The following is a 14,978-nucleotide window of genomic DNA, read 5'->3' on the forward strand; positions in this document are numbered from 1 at the left end:
GGTCAGCAAGCAAGCATAGCTAGATCTAAGGTATCTGGATCAGAAGGTATATCCTACCCTAACCCACCACCCTTCTTTCTCGGAAGAAAATGGTACCATCGATCATCCCATTCCGTTCTTTGGTTCTTCCCTCCGCGTGTGCCAGCAAATCATATAAGAAAGAAGCTCGTGGGGTGCATTCCCCAGAGGGGGCCTGGGCAGGTTCACTCATCATCGATTGACCAGTTCGTCTACTATGCTATTTCTGCTTGATCACAGCTCGCCCTTCTTTCGTGTAGTGCACTTTGTTGATGATTGCAGGCATACTCGCTGAACATTCCCTTCATGGACCACAAACAAGATCTATGAGCAAATAGATGAATTCAAGCGATAGAAATGAGGCATTCAAGCTCTTCTCTGCGAACCGATCATAAGGTGGATTTACTATGATGAATTGGGATCCGCGTTAACCAACTCGCCTGCAATCTCGCTTTCAGTCTTCTCGTTGTCATTACACATTTTCGACTAGCCGTGTGTATGCAGTGGAGGAAGCAAAACCGATATCGGATGTGTGCGCAAGAGCCTTGTTTACACTTTTATTGCATGCTCATTGAGACAATGCCTCTTCTTTGGTTATGTGACTAGGAAAAGTGATCCACAAAGAGATTAATGTGATGTTGTTGTTTCGCTTGGCCCAACTGCTGACACCCCTGCCTGCCAGATGCTCTTGCTGTGAACCTTTCCCTTATATCTGTACCGAATTCGATTTCTATTAAGCTATTCTTTTCTGGCTTGATCACAGACATTGGGACAAAGACAATTGGAATTACACCCTACAAGGAGCTGGTCCAAGCCTTCCTTTCGTGCTCGCTCTCGTTTGCTACTGACCCCAAAGCAAGGTACTATACGGTGGAGAGAATATCCCGGCGAACCATAAAGACAGGGAAGGGCTATTCTAGCTGAAGCTTTAGATTCCTCTGCGGATAATTTTTCTTCTGCCTATGAAATAGCATCCGTTTTGGAGTAATGGTAACGGAACTGTTCACAGGCCAGGGCCTGTCGCCGATGCTTTCAATCTTCGTGTTCTCTTGTCCCCACAACAAGGAGATGAAAAATCACTGGAATGAGGACCCAGCTCTACACTCTGCAGGCGCTAGCCAGGGAAAATTTCCACTCTACGGGGAGTCTTTGAGGGGAGAAAGCCCTTCCGAATGAGAGAAGGATCCTGGCCTGGAAAGCTATCGCCCTTTCTCTTTTTTTAGAATGAGAAGTCGCACTTGGGTAGGCCAGAAGGGAGTATGCCACCAGTCGCCAAGGAAGAAAAGATCCGCTTATAACAAATACTGAACCCGAGACCAATGAAAGGAGAGCTTGCCACAATGCTATAAGGAACAAAGCAAACAAGCAAAAGCAAGAGAGCCTTTTTCCCTGTTCTGAGAAGGTTTTTCATACTCATTTATTTACAACATTAATTCAGAAGAGAGGTTGAGTCTTCAGTTTAGTGCATAACACTAATTTCTAAAAAGGGTTAGGTCAGGCTTTCTTTCCTTCCAGCTGTAACTCAATGTTGAGATTGAGATTCCTCCTTTTAAAAAAAAGTCCTCCACGAAGAAAATTCAAATTTAATTTAAAGGAAAATATTTGAATGCTTCTCAGTTAATTCAGATTTCTTTTTTATATTTGCGCCAACACCTTACCATCTTTCTTTCAACAGATGAGAACACGTCAGCCAGCGACAAGAGTTTGACTACAAACAAAAAGCAGGCGTGTTCTTACTATATGTCTTTTGAGCCAAAAGGACTCCTTTTTCTCTGGAGAAGGAAAAAGGACACAGTGATGCAATTCCTAACCCATATCCAATATGCTCAACGGCCTTTTTATTACGCTATCGACACTATGCACTCTCTCTCACTTTCTCTCCCGCTCATGAGATATATCATCCACGGAATAAAAGGGAAAAAGAAGTCCCATCTTTATTTGATTTGGCTGAGTTGAAAAAGCCGGGAGCTCACTTTAGTTTTTCAGCTGGCTAAGATCCGCTCTTACACTTTCGAATTAGAAGCGCACAATCAATTTAGATTCGCTTTCCAGCGGCTATATAAAGGCATAACCAATATAGCAACGAAGCGAACAAGAAATGCAAAGGCAAAGCTCTACCGCAAGGAGCAGAGCAGCGAACAAAGCAATAACGCAAAAGAACAAAGAAAGAAATAGCGCACTTAAGCGAGCAAGAGAAGAATTGGAAATAGGAATCTTTCAGGGAGCTTCCACCTATTACCCAGAACTCCGGGACACGTATGTAGATATCGCCAAAAAGTTTTTATTGAGGATCTCGAACTATCCACTGATACGGACACAGACACCCTTGTCGAACATGTGTCCAACTTCGGGAGAAACCGAAATCTATCTGCTGGGTTAATAAGAGAGTGTCTCCTACGGAATATAGCTACTATAAAGGTAGGGATGCAGATATACCCTCACCCTCTATACTAGCCAATGACTATGTCCCCCGAGACAAGGAATTTTTGGCATGACTAAGCCACCTTTCGCTAGCCTAGGCAGAAGACTCTAAATGAATTCCGTGCGGGAGCGAGGTTAGAAGTAGACAGGCAAGAGCAGGGTCGGGAGCTGTGATCAAGAGACCACGTATAGCTCTGTTGCTTGGTTTCCGGGGAGTGATCGAGCCCGGAAGACATTCTTTGGAGCCCATAGTGATTGAAGATCGGATGCAGAGCGAACCTCCCCCAGACATCCGGCGTGATTAGGTGGGGACATGATTCGAACCTGCAGTCTTCGGGTCATGAGCCGATGAGTCGACCGATTCCTCTACCCCGCTTCTTCCCCGATCTTTCTTTCCCTCTTCCGACTGGGGTTCCCCGGCTTTGCTTGGCCGGGATAGAACCAGCGCTTAGGGTTGCTGACTAGGCGCGGAGGTTGGATCTCCGCTCTTCCCCTCTCCCGCCCTTCTTGCATGAGCAAAGCCACCCTCTTCGAGGCCGCCTGGAAAAAAAACGCAAGGAAGAGTTCAACATTCTCATAGGCTCCAGGTCGAATTAGGGAAAAAAGAAAAAAAGGGGTTTAGTTGGAGTTCTATTGAATTAATCCTCTTATCCAATCGGACTCGAAATTCTTAAAGTCAAGTTTAGACTCCTCTTTTACACTTTGGTTTGAGCTCTCCGATCTTCTTGCCCTTCCAAGCTTCAAGCCGAAACCTAGATCCGAGAGATTGAATTCAGGAAGGAACTCTATCTAGAAGACCGCTTGGAAGCACTATGATAAGTGCTTGTGCGATATGAATGTGAAGCATTATTTTTTTATGTTGAGCATTACTTTCCTCGGGTTTTTACACTAATATGTGTGTTTTTATGTTACTTTCGTGCATGTAGGGTTGTGAAACCAATTATGAAGGAAAAGAAGCCAATGTGGATCACAATGCACTAATTTTTGGATGAAATCTTTAAAATTCAAACGCGAAGATATAAGTCAGGTGCGAGATGCTAGAGTGTGTGCCAACCTCCCCGTATTTGAGTTTACACAACCATTTGGAGAGCACAAGGGCAGTCACACTCAAGCATTCCGACTTATGCACATAGAACAAGATCTCCATCATCTTATCCAGTCATTGAAGAAGCAAAGCGATCCACAGCATAAAGCGTGTGCCCGTTTATGTTACCTCGATGAAAAGTGGATTCGGGAGTATTTACGGTAAAGTATTATAGCGAATGCTGTAGCAAATCATCTGTAGGAAGTCACTCGTATGCGATTCTGCTCACGACCGGCGAAAATCGCGAGAAACAGAAAAATCCACCCGGGCGTGTGGAAAGTATCCACGACCCGTGTGGAAGTCCACGCAGGGCGTGTGTCTGTACACGCCCTGGGTGAGTCGCCTGATTCCATCCCTATTTAAAAGCCGATTCAGCCCCGATTTTTGGTATTCTTTTTCTCCATCTTTTTCCCCAACTTGTGAGAGGACTTCGGCTAGGGTTTCGAGGGATATTGGCCAAGGTTTTGGAGAAGTTCTACGGCTCCGACATCGTGATTCCATTAGGAAGAAGATTGGTAGGGCAGCTTCGATTAAGGCGTATCCTATACCGGACAAAGGAATCTTTGGACGACGAGTAGAGGACTCTCCACAAGACCATCGACATGACCATCGAGGTGGTTTCTTTATGGATTCATTGCTTTTACATTCGATTTCTTTGATTGTATTAAGCTCCATGGAGAGCTAAACCCCTAGTTGGTACTTGGATGATTGTGAACCCTAGGATGTATTCGTTTCATTGAACTTCTTTATTATGCTTTCAATAAATTGATGTTTATTGTGAGTTCCAACCTTGAATGATTGATTGTATGAACATTTCCCCTAGAGTGACACTAGGGTTGAGAGTTCTTGTTGGTAACCTTGTGAGTGAGTGACACACCACGAGCGTTAGACAAAGCTAGGTTGGAGAGGGTTGAGAGGGTGAGTCGAGAGGTACAGGAGCGTCCCCTTTCCCCTCCGGCGTGATAGATTCTACCTCCATTCCTTGAGTTCTTTGCTGCCATAATAGATTGAGTGGTCTAAGGGATGAACCTCCGCTGGGGCCTAGTTGCGCGTGCAATGGAGTGAAGCATTGAGAGGATCTTAGTATCTAGGGCATAATTGTGGCTAGGGACCTTCCGCCTGGACCAAAGGGTTAGGTCTATATTTAGGAAGAGATTTATCACTTGGAATCCCTAGAGTTCATTGCAACTCTATGCGAGTGTGAGGTGTTGAGATTGTTCGATTTCTCCTCCGGGACATGTATAGAGTTAGGCATAGTTGACCTTATATTTGGGACTATGTATGTAAGGATTTCCACGACTCACCATTGCATTGATTAGGAAGCATAATAGAGAGTTCTTGCACTTGGAAGCGATTATCCTAGGTGAAGCATTATCCGAGTACCCCATCTTTATCGATTGCCTTACCCTCTTCTTTACTTTTTGCTCTTTCACTTGTTGATTTTTATTGTTGAGAATTGAATCAATTTCACACCTATCACAATTGATCTTCCACATAGCTAAGAATCAAATTAAGTATTTTTCACTCCCCTACTCCCTGTGGATTCGACCCCGCTCACCCGGGATTATTACTTCGACAAGCCCGTGCACTTGCGGGATATAAGCAAGGGGAACTTGTCAAGTTTTTGGCGCCGTTGCCGGGGAGTAGGCATTTAGAGATACTTTGCACTTTGTTTTCTTAGCTATTTACCCTTCATTCAATTTCACATCTCTTCTCTATCACCTTTCTTATTTGTTTTTTATTATTTCACACTTTCTTATTCTTCCATCATTCTCATTTCTTTTTCTTTTTGTCATGTTTTACTTTTTTTCTTGCAAGGATTTTTAAATGATGATTGACCAAGTGGTTGCTCTATATTTGCAGTGTCGAAGCTCTCAATAAAAAAAGTTGATAGAATTGTTACTTCACGACAACAAAACATTCCATGTTACAACGCATATCATCCAACTGAAGTGGGCTACCCAAACTTATTATGGGATAATGGTGAACAACATTGGGAGGCACCTCAAGAGGAATGTCAAACGGGTGAGATACTCGGAGAGGATGCATTTTCGAGTTACAAAAGAGTATTAGCTAACTTTATTGAAGCATCCGATGTCTGCAGTCCCAAAAATATGGAGACCACACGAAGATGTCATGAAGCCTCCTATAAAAACCTTGAGCATCAACTAGGAGGGATACTTGACACACTCTCCGTGGGAACAACAAGTATTTGAGCAAGCAAGTCAAGTTCCTTATAGAGAAGATGTGGTAGTGAATGACAATGAAGAAGTGGGGTGGAACGAGTATGATGTTGTCGAGATTGAGAGGATACAAGAAGAACCGTTCATTCAATGTGATAATTGTTTGAGTGGGACAGTATGTTTGTGAGCAAGAAATGGTGCAAGGAGAGTTGGTTAAGACATATTGCTTTCAAGTTGAAATGGAAGAAGACGCAAATCCTAAGGTAATGGAGCAAGCATCTCTCTTTGGGATTAATCAACTCATAAATTGCAAGAAAGGGGTTTTGGGTTTTGGAAGAAGACGTGGGTAGGAGATTGAAGCCATCCAATGACCCACCTGTGTTAAGCTTGGACAATTCCCAACCCAAATTGTTTCCTTGGAGGCCAAAGGTAAGATGGTTGGACTCTCCAACAAATATTCCACCCCGGAAAGCAAATTTTTTTGGTTTAATGGAAGTAGCTATGCAATGTCTAGTCGGGAGGAACATACTCTTTTTCAAGCCTCCATAAGGTAAAGAAGAGGTACGTCAAGCTTAGTGATGTAAAACAAGCGCTTCTTGGTAGGCAACCCAAGAAATTACTGTTTTCCTAGTTTTTAGTTTAGTGTGTGCATGAATAAGAGCTTAAGTGTTGGTGTTTTGATTCTTATAGGCCATTGCTATGCTTTTTCTTGTGGACCGTTGGTGTTATCTTTGTGCTTTCATGTGTTTTTGGTGAAGTTTTTGGTCGTTTGAGCTATTTCACATGTTTTTTTCACTAGTAAAAGTTACATATTAGGGCAGGCTCGAGTGTGTAAACATGTTAAAATTTCTGCAGAGCTCGCGAATTTTCTAAGGCATCCGGAGAAAACACACGGGCGTGTGGAATTTCCACACTCCCCGTGGATTTGCAATCGCGAGCTCATCCAGAGAAGGCACAGGGCGTGCGGCTGCCCCCTGTGAACGACCATCTCGACTCGCCACACGCCTGCGGGTAATCTCCGCACGGCGTGGGAATTCCAGCAGAGTTGGGCGGTTTATCCCGAGAGCACACAGGGGTGTGGACTCGCCCTCGTAGGGCGACCTTGTGAACCACACACTGCAGGCGTGGGTAATTTTTGCACACATGTGCGAATCTCTACAGAGGATCTCTCCATCCCGAGAAGACACAGGGCCGTGCGTTTGCCCCTGTGAGTTGGGCCTGTGAATGTCCAAGCCCGTGTGGAACTTTCGCACGGGCGTGGGTCTTAGAGAATTTTTCTCGATTGCATGGAGAGTCCACTGTGGGCGCATGCGCCCGCCCTTGTGGGTCGGGCACACGGCCGTGGGTAATTTCCACACGCCCGTGTGTATTTACAGATATGCTAGAACCACGGGTTTTTCTTTTAAAAAAATCTTTTCGGTTTCTTCATCTTTTTCACGCTCATACATTTTTGAGAACATATCTTTGCTCTCTCCCGACCTCTCACCGCTCGTTTTAGAGGGTTGTTAATTCGAGTTTTCTAGCCGCTTTTCTAGTCTTTTTATTCTCATTTTTGTCGGTAAGCTTCTCTTTCTCTTTTCTTTGCCAATCTTAATTTATTTTTGCTAGACACCAGCTCATCTTCACCAAAGAACGGAAACAGATGTACTAGCTATTGACACTCGACTACTTGAGGCGTCTTTACCTTCTTTGTTCTTATTTTTTTGCATTTTTATTTTTCTCGCATTTTATTTTTGGATTTGTATACTCGTAAAAGGATTTTTCCGTCCGAGTTTATTTTTCATTTTGTTGGCTCGAGTTGTATTCATTGCTCTATCTTTTGTATACTCGAGTTGTTTTTGTTTTATTGAGCTTCACTGAACCCCCTCGTGTATGCGTGCAGATGGTCTTGTCATCTTGGGAATTGAGACTTAGTCATGGGCACGGCCAAGGTGCTTCGGCACTTGGCCGTGTGAGCTTCACAACCCGTTGGAACACTACCCCCAACGAATTAGCTTCATCAAAACGCAACACTAGGAGTCAGGGGAGTATTGTTTTGATTGCTTCTCCCACATCTATTTTTTAAATGATATATTTTGAGTGAGCTTGCATGAGTACATTGAGGACAATGTACAACTTAAGTGTGGGGGGGAGTTTCATAGTGCACACATCTTTTCTATTGTTCTTGATTGTGATATGCTCACATAGCCAATGGCGGTTCACCTTAGTTGCAAGCATTGTATTCTTGAGTTTAGGATAATTTCTAACATTGAATGTTTTCATGCTCTAGTTCTTTCTTGAATTTCTAGGAATTTTTACCCGATTTATACTTGTTACACTACTCACTCTTTAAACTCTATTGGAAACTCAAGTTTGATGTTAAAGGGACTAGTTATAGTTGTTTCTTGTGCAAATTCTAAAAAAAAAATATATATATATATAAAATATATATATATATATATAAAAAATGGAAAATGCAAAGAAAAAGAAACAAAATAGTTTTATTGTGCTTGTTGGGTGGAAAGAGCTACCACATATGAAGTATGAAGAGACTCTCATAAGTCGGATACTAGTTATGCCCTAATGAGAGAAAGAGCTATCTTATGGGATGAGTGAAAGCTACCACCCCTGTAGAAAGAGCTACCACCTCGAAAGTGTGAAAGCCACCTTAGCGGCCGCTTGGGAAAGGGCTACCTTAGAGGATGTGTGAAGCTACTACCATTTTTTGAAATCTTCGTTGTTTTCTTGTTGTAGATAAATAAGTCCCTTATACTTAGAGCTTTGAGGATTATACTTTTGGGTTGACTTGAGTGAGTTCACACACTTACACGATTTCGGGTTTGTTGTTGTTGTTGTTGTTGTTGTTTTTTTAATTCACTTTTTAGCTAGAGCATTGATTTTTTTCGTATTTAGTGTTGAAATTTCCCTTTCTTGTAGAATGCTCTCTTTGTATGCTTTGGTGAACCCTAAGGCCAAGCACTACCAATATTTCCTTCATCAATGCAGCATAATATTTTTAATTTTTTTGCTTGAGGACAAGCAAAAAGCTTAAGTGTGGGGGAGTTTGATAAGTGCTTGTCCGATATGAATGCGAAGCATTATTTCCTTATGTTGAGCATTACTTTCCTCCGGTTTTTTTACACTAATATGTGTTTTTTTATGTTACTTTCGTGCATGTAGGGTTGTAAAACCAATTATGAAGGAAAAGAAGCCAATGTGGATCACAATGCACCGATTTTTGGATGAAATCTTGCTAAAGTTCAAACGCGAAGATATAAGTCGGGTGCGAGATGCTAGAGTGTGTGCCAACCTCCCCATATTTGAGTTTACACAAACATTTGAGGGGCACAAGGGCAGATACACTCAAGCATTCCGACTTATGCACATAGAACAAGATCTCCATCATCTTATCCGTCATTGAAGAAGCAAAGCGATCCACAAACGATAAACGCGTGCCCGCTTATGTTACCTCGATGAAAAGTGGATTCGGGAGTATTTCGGTAAAGTACTATAGCGTGTACTCGTAGAAAATCATTGTAGAAAAATCACCGTAATGAGCTATCGCTCACACCGGCGAAAAATCGCAGAAAGCAGAAAAATCCACACGGGCGCAGTGGAAATTCCGACGCAGGGCGTGTACTCGTACACGCCCGTGGAGTCGCCTCGATTCCAAACCTCTATTTAAAGCCGATTCAGCCCCGATTTTTGGTATTCTTTTTCTCCATCTTTTTCCCCAACTTGTGAGAGGTCTTCGACTAGGGTTTCGAGGGGTATTGGCCAAGGTGTTGGAGAAGTTCTACGGCTCGACATCGTGATTCCATTAGGAAGAAGATTGGTAGGGGAGCTTCGATCGAGGCGTATCCTATACCTGGGATGAAGGAATCTTTTGGACGACGAGTAGAGGACTCTCCACAAGACCATCGACACGACCATAGAGGGGGTTTCTTTTATGGATTCATTTCTTTTTACATTCGATTTTTTTGATTGTATTAAGCTCTATGGAGAGCTAAACCCCTAGTGAGTACTTGGATGATTGTGAACCCTAGGATGTATTCGTTTCATTGAACTTCTTTATTATGCTTTCAATAAATTGATGTTTATTGTGAGTTCCAACCTTGAATGCTTGATTGTATGAACATTTCCCCAGAGTGACACTAGGGTTGAGAGTTCTTGTTGGTAACCTTGTGAGTGAGTGACACACCACGAGCTGCTAGACAAAGCTAGGTTGGAGAGGGTTGAGAGGTTGAGTCGAGAGGCAGAGAGCTCCCCTTTCTCCTCCGGCGTGATAGATTCTACCTCTGCTCCTTGAGTTCTTTGCCGCCATAATAGATTGAGTGGTCTAAGGGATGACCCTCCATTGGGGCCTAGTTGCGCGTGCAATGGAGTGAAGCGTTGAGAGGATCTTAGTATCTAGGGCTTAATTGTGGCTAGGGACCTTCCGCCTGGACCAAAGGGTTAGGTCTATATTTAGGAAGAGATTTATCACTTGAATCCCTAGAATTCACTGCAACTCTATGCGAAAAGCGAGGTGTTGAGATTGTTCGATTTCTCCTCCGGGACATGTATAGAGTTAGGCATAGTTGACCTTATATTTGGGACTATGTATGTAAGTGATTTCCATGACTCACCATTGCATTGATTAGGAAGCATAATAGAGAGTTCTTGCACTTGAAGCGATTATCCTAGGGTGAAGCATTATCCCGAGTACCCCATCTTTATCGATTGCCTTACCCTCTTCTTACTTTTTGCTCTTTCACTTGTTGATTTTTATTGTTGAGAATTGAATCAATTTTACACCTATCACAATTGATCTTCCACATAGCTAAGAATCAAATTAAGTATTTTCACCCCTACTCCCCCGTGGATTCGACCCCGCTCACCCGGATTATTACTCGACAAGCCCGTGTACTTCATGGATATAAGCAAAGGGAACTTATCACACTACTCACATGGATTGATTCATACCAGAGAAAGCCACTGACGAGAACTTCGAGAGCATAGACCAGCACAAAGACCAATAAAGAAAAAACACTTCTCTCCCAATAGTCGAAGATAAGCTTCCACTCTCTCCTTCTGCTGCCACATCCAGTAAAGGCTTTGTTCTCGATGAGCACAGCACGTTGATCTTCATCTCCTACATTGTCATCAGAGAAATCCTCATCTTGCCCTGTAATAATATATAAAGAAAATATACTGAATTTTTCTTGCTGATCCGCTCCCTCAATAAGAGGGAATGGACCGACTCGACCCAATCGTCTGCTGTCTGATCTCGTCTTGATGTCTCCTACAAGAAAAAAATGTAAACAGGAGTAGACTCAGTCGAGACCGGGGAGGGTTAAAATACGGGGTCTACGTCAGACATCAGAAAGACTTCCACCAGAGCAGAAAGAGAGGGATCCTCGTTTTCGACTCCCAGGCAAGCCAAGCTCGGTCATGATTTTTGCCAGCCAATTTAGTTACGTCAGTAGGAAAGCTTGTGGAAAGAAAGAAGAAGCTCGAGAATAAAAATGAAAGGAATGAGAGCAAAGAGGGGCAGTTTCCATAAGATTTTTTGCGTAAAGAGCGTCTAGCCCAACTAGAGCTGCTAGACGAGAGGAGATTGAAAGCGGCGCATCACGCCCAAGCATATCAACGCCGGATTTTCGGATTCTACGAGAAGAAGGTGTTAGAACGCCGATTCCAGGAAGGAGACCTAAACTAAAGAACTTCTTCCCCGGTCCACTCGGGAAGTTCGGACCGGAGGGGCCTTACAAGTCTATAGCGCGAAGCGAGTGCTTTTACGGCGATACTTGATGAAATAGGAGCGAGACGTTCTTTGACGGAAAGACCCAAAGAAAGTTGAGTACCCCCCTCTGACTTCTAGCTCTAGTAGCTAGCTAGCTTTCTGTACGCTTTGTATGGCGGTGGCTTCGGGCGTTGTGGCTGTAGTAGTATAGCTGTCTTTGCTTTCTGGCTTGGCTCTTTCCTTTTGTGCCTGCTTTCTTTCCTATTGCTTGTGTTGTGCCAGTTGAAGGGGCCGGTTGCTTGCTACTCCAACTCCAGTAAGATTAGATAAATAGAAAGAGTAAGTAGAGGAGAATGATAGAGGGACAGAGGTAACAGGACGGACGGTTGGTTGAACCGGGCGATAGCTCAGAGGCGGCTCATCCCGCTCAACCGCTTCCCGATCGAGAGCGATAGCGATAGAGTGTTTGCTCTAATTCTATTCTCAGGACCCGCCGTTCCATATGACGGATGACGAGCGATATTCATCTATTCAAAGCCTAATTGGGTACTGCTTGGGCAAACGCCCATACTATGTTCATGAAAAAGCCTCTGTCTGTGGAGAAAAGTTGTAAACCAGTAGGCTCTTTGCGAATTTTTTCTCTTGACGACCTTCCAATTTTGAGACGCGCGCGATTGTCACTTTAACGATCGCCCTCTTCTTCTTCGTCAATGGTCCCCGGGTTTCCCACTTGTTAAGGACCTTTTAAGCTCGGTCCCGGTTTGGATTATACTACCCAACCTGAGGCTCAACTGGTGGACTCCGACGATCATCGGAATTATAGCGAGTTCCGTCGGCAAACCGTTGTATATGGACGAGCTCACGGTGTCGAGGTCGAGACTGACGTATGCAAGAGTTTGCGTTGAGATTGGTGTGGATGCGCCTTGCCCGGAGGTTGTTGACGTTTATGTCAATGGGAATTCTTACCAACAGGCCATCCAATACGAGTGGAGGCCTGACTCTTGTCCAGGGTGTAACTCGTTTGGTCATGACAAAGATCAATGCCCGAAACTTGTTGCTCCGACCTTCCTGCCACCCTGAGCCCTCCTAAAAATACATGGGTGAAGAAAGGGAGGAAGAAAGAGGCTGGTGATAGAAAGCAGAAAGAGAAGCCGCCGGCTGAAGACACAACCACTTTTTTATACTCGATAAAATGCTGCTCAGTCTGCCCGCCCCTGCCCTTGTTCATGCAACCTCTGTGGTACCCAGTCCCCGCCCCGGAAGATGATACAAGCACAGGGGCTGATGCTGCTGCAGCCATAGAAAGAAGATCTAAAGTCCCTCGAACTGAAAGATCATCGATTGGATACTAGGTCTTTCTTTCGGTCGGGTTGACTCAATAACGAAATGGCAATTCCAACTACCCGATTGATTAAGCACCCACAACGGGAAGAAGTTACTCGCCTCATCTCCATATTTTTTTAGGTTCTGTCACCCTTATTCCTCCCACTGGTGCGATGATGGAGGAGTAAGAGCAATACGACATTCTTACCATTCCATTCCAGCTGGCTTCAAAGTTCGGGTAGGCAATGGGATGCAAGATTCGAAGATGAATCAGTGAATGGGACAAGAAAGGAATCTTCCCCTACCTCGCGTAGAATCAATCGATGAGAAAGAGCTCTTCGTCGTTACCAGCCGGCGTAGACGGCAATGGATGGGAATTCCAGCTACTCGTCGGGCTTCTCGACCCGGTTTTTGATGGGAAGGGGAGTTGGGGAAGTTTGAGCTAGAGTTTCCAACAATTTTTTTAATGATGGAGGTGAGGGAGAGAACTGCTTCTAAGGCTGGAGATTTGCGAGGGATCATTTCTTTTGAAATATTTAGGGCAGATTTTTACTACGCAGGCCACTGATCCGAATCTCTTTTGCAGGACCTCTCACGTTTGAAGACCGTTGGGTGCGACCGGCTGCATTCCCAACGTGGTAGACCCTCACGCTGTTTTGAAAGCGATCATCATTAGGGGCCTATCACTAATCAGTGGGTGGCGATCACAAAAAGGCTTTCTTCGACGAGTGTAGTGAGCAAACTAGGTAGATGGTCAGGTCGGTGGTCTATAGGTCAAGCACTCTGACCGTCTACGAGATCTAGGCAGGATCAAATAGTAGTTTTCGCTGCGAGACTGTGGTAAGGTCAAAAAAACTATGATTTGCCTTAACTTTTCTTTCGTATCGGCATCGGGAGATAGGCTTGACGAGTTGGTAGGCGGCCTATTTTAAGACTGTCGAACTTGGAGATGATGTGAACCTCGAGACATGCCTATCTTTTCGAAAGCTCTGTGTTTCGGTTCTATGTCTCATTATAAGGAGATAAAATCAAGTCGGAGATGAGGCTACGTGATCCCGAGTTCCAAGCCCTACTACCTTGAGTTGGAGGATGAAAGATCTCACAATGACATAAAGAAAGAAAGTTATCCTTTTGCACGCGTAACATAACATAAGTCCAAGCGCCTCTTTGCATAGTTTGCACTTAGAAGGAGAGATAAGTTAGGCCAATCTCAACCTCCCGAAGGTTTGAGCGCTCTGGTTGATTGATCTCAGACGGCACTCAGGTTCACTGAACTCTTCCATGGTATAGGTCCAGTCCATACCTCCCTCCTTCGGTCAAACAAGAGATTTCGCTCACCTTTCCTTCTTCGTTATCTTAGGTAGGAAGAGCATGAAGGGAGGGAGGCTATGGAACAAGATCAACACTATGTCTTGCATTGCTGCTCCTCCGTCTCAGTCGGTATCGACAAGGGTTTTTGCCAGTGAGCTTTGCGTCTAGAACATTGACTATGAACCTCTTATTAGGGATTTGGAAAAGTCCAACTACTTCGACTGTGATGATTGATTCGACATAACTGCTTGGATTCATGTCCAACTTCAGCACTGAGCCAGAGTCGACAACAGAGATGCCAAACAGATCAAAGTATGGAACTCACAACAGGTTAACAGAAAGAGTGTTGCACTCAAAAAGAAAAAAATAAACTGTCTAAAAAAGATGAAGAATGTCTTCACCACCACTGAATAGCCTTCTTAGTGAGAAAGTCGAGGTGCTAGTTCAAACTAAGAAGCTCAGTCACCAAGCAAACACAGAGAACTAGTAATTAGTCGAGTAAGCAGAGTGAGATGTCACCTTCATTCACGACTTCATACAGGTCGAATTGGCATAGACGAGGAGTTCCGATCAAGCTTAGGGCGATTCTTTCCTCTTCTTTCTTTCAGTCGAACCAGTAAATGCGCCAGCATCAGTACTAGTCGCTTCATATCCATTTCAAGTCTATCTTGGCATGGAGAGAAGTCAAGTCCCGTGGGTTGATCCGTGGGCACTAATAATCGAGTCTGCTTGTCCTCGGGGAACAACGAGGGGATGGATGAAATGACACCAAGGTAGGTTCCCCTTGATGGTATTTGGTCGTCAATCCATTCGGAATGCCGGCAAAGGATCTTTTTCCCGAGTTTCTTTTTGACTTTAGTAAGTCCATCCCCTTCTCGGGGATAAAAAGCGGTCGAGAATAAGAAATTCTTCATGGCTGATGGTTCCGTTTTTC

This window comes from Dioscorea cayenensis, chromosome 16 (assembly GCF_009730915.1).
Source record: "Dioscorea cayenensis subsp. rotundata cultivar TDr96_F1 chromosome 16, TDr96_F1_v2_PseudoChromosome.rev07_lg8_w22 25.fasta, whole genome shotgun sequence".
NCBI classification, from domain to species: Eukaryota; Viridiplantae; Streptophyta; class Magnoliopsida; order Dioscoreales; family Dioscoreaceae; genus Dioscorea; species Dioscorea cayenensis.